Source organism: Tachypleus tridentatus, chromosome 12 (assembly GCF_004210375.1).
Source record: "Tachypleus tridentatus isolate NWPU-2018 chromosome 12, ASM421037v1, whole genome shotgun sequence".
Lineage (NCBI taxonomy): Eukaryota > Metazoa > Arthropoda > Merostomata > Xiphosura > Limulidae > Tachypleus > Tachypleus tridentatus.
In genome coordinates this window covers 126,496,000-126,498,054 of record NC_134836.1, presented here as the reverse complement: position 1 = coordinate 126,498,054, position 2,055 = coordinate 126,496,000, and the positions used below count along the sequence as shown (strand labels likewise).

At 36.1% G+C, this 2,055-nt stretch overlaps 1 pseudogene; it reads right to left on the bottom strand.

Annotated features, from left to right (window-relative positions):
* Nucleotides 1-1,931, bottom strand: part of LOC143235773 (voltage-gated inwardly rectifying potassium channel KCNH2-like) — a 38,840-nt pseudogene extending 36,909 nt beyond the window's left edge.
* Between the last annotated feature and the right edge of the window lie 124 nt (nucleotides 1,932-2,055).

The following is a 2,055-nucleotide window of genomic DNA, read 5'->3' as shown; positions in this document are numbered from 1 at the left end:
TGGTAATATGATATAACTACATACAGTCTAAAAGTTGGTGTCTGGATATACAGTGGTAATATGATATAACTACATATGGGTCTAAAGGTGGTGTCTGGATATACAGTGGTATGATATAACTATTCTACATGGGTCTAAAGGTGGTGTCTGGATATACAGTGGTAATATGATATAACTACATGGGTCTAAAGGTGGTGTCTGGATATACAGTGGTAATATGATATAACTACATGGGTCTAAAGGTGGTGTCTGGATATACAGTGGTAATATAGTACTATATAAATAGGTCTAAAAGGTGAATATATGGTATTCTGGATATACAGTGGTAATGCCATATAACAACTACATGGGTCTAAAGGGTGGTGTGGATATATACAAATTAGTAATATAATACATATACATAGGTCCCTAAAGGTGGTGTCTGGATCTACATGGGTCTGATGTGGTATATAACTATATGGGTCTAAAATTAGTGTATACTATATGATATAGTAAGTAATATAGTGATATAACTACATGGGTCTAAAGGTGGTGTCTGGATATACAGTGGTGGTATGATATAACCACTATGGGTCTAAAGGTGGTGTCTGGGTATAAGTGATAACATGATATAACTACATGGGTCTAAAGGTGAATGTCTGCAGATGATATATTCTAGTAATATAAAATAACTATATACGGTCTAAAGGTGGTGTCTGGATATACAGTGGTAATATATATATAACTACATATGGGTCTAAAAGGTGGTGTCTGGATATACAGTGGTAATATGATATAACTACATGGGTCTAAAGGTGGTGTCTGGATATACAGTGGTAATATAATATATAACTACATAGGTCTAAATGTAGATTATCCAAATGTACAGTGGTAATATGATATACCTACATGGGTCTAAAGGTGGTGTCTGGATATACAGTAGTGGTAATATGATAGTGATATATAACTATGGTGGGTCTAAAGGTGGTGTCTGGATATAATGTGGTAATATATGATGATACCAACTACATGGGTCTAAAGGTGGTGTCTGGATATACAGTGGTAATATGATATAACTACATGGGTCTAAAAATTGGTATGCAGATATACTACAGTGGCTGGCAAACATGCTTACATGGATTAAAGGTGGTGTCTGGATATACAGTGGTAATATGATATAACTACATGGGTCTAAAGGTGGTGTCTGGATATACAGTGGTAATATGATATAACTACATGGAATCTAAAAGTGGTGTCTGGATATACAGTGGTAATATGATATAACTACATGGGTCTAAAGGTGGTGTCTGGATATACAGTGGTAATATGATATAACTACATGGGTCTAAAGGTGGTGTCTGGATATACAGTGGTAATATGATATAACTACATGAATCTAAAGGTGGTGTCTGGATATAGTGGTAATATGATATAACCACATGGGTCCAAAGGTGCAGTGTCTGGATATACAGTGGTAATATGATATAACTACATGGGTCTAAAGGTGGTGTCTGGATATACGTTGCGGTAATAATGATATAACTACACACGGGTCTAAAAGGTGGATTGTAAGGAACTATACAGTGGTAATATGATATAACTACATGGGTCTAAAGGTGGTGTCTGGATATACAGTGGTAATATGATATAACCACATGGGTCTAAAGGTGGTGTCTGGATATACAGTGGTAATATGATATAACAACATGGGTCTAAAGGTGGTGTCTGGATACAAGAGTCGAAAGTGGTACATGATGATACATAACTACAGTGGCATATAAAGAATGGTGTCTGGATATACAGTGGTAATATGATATAACCACATGGGTCTAAAGGTGGTGTCTGGATATACAGTGGTAATATGATATAACTACATGGGTCTAAAGGTGGTGTCGGGATATACAGGTGGTGTAACATGATATAACTACATATGGGTCTAAAGGTGGTGTCATGGATATGGTATTGGTAATATATGATATAACCACATGGGTCCAAAGGTGGTGTCTGGATACAGTGGTAATATGATATGTCCACATAAGGTGCTGTGAAAAGTCGGACATATTACGGGTACATGAT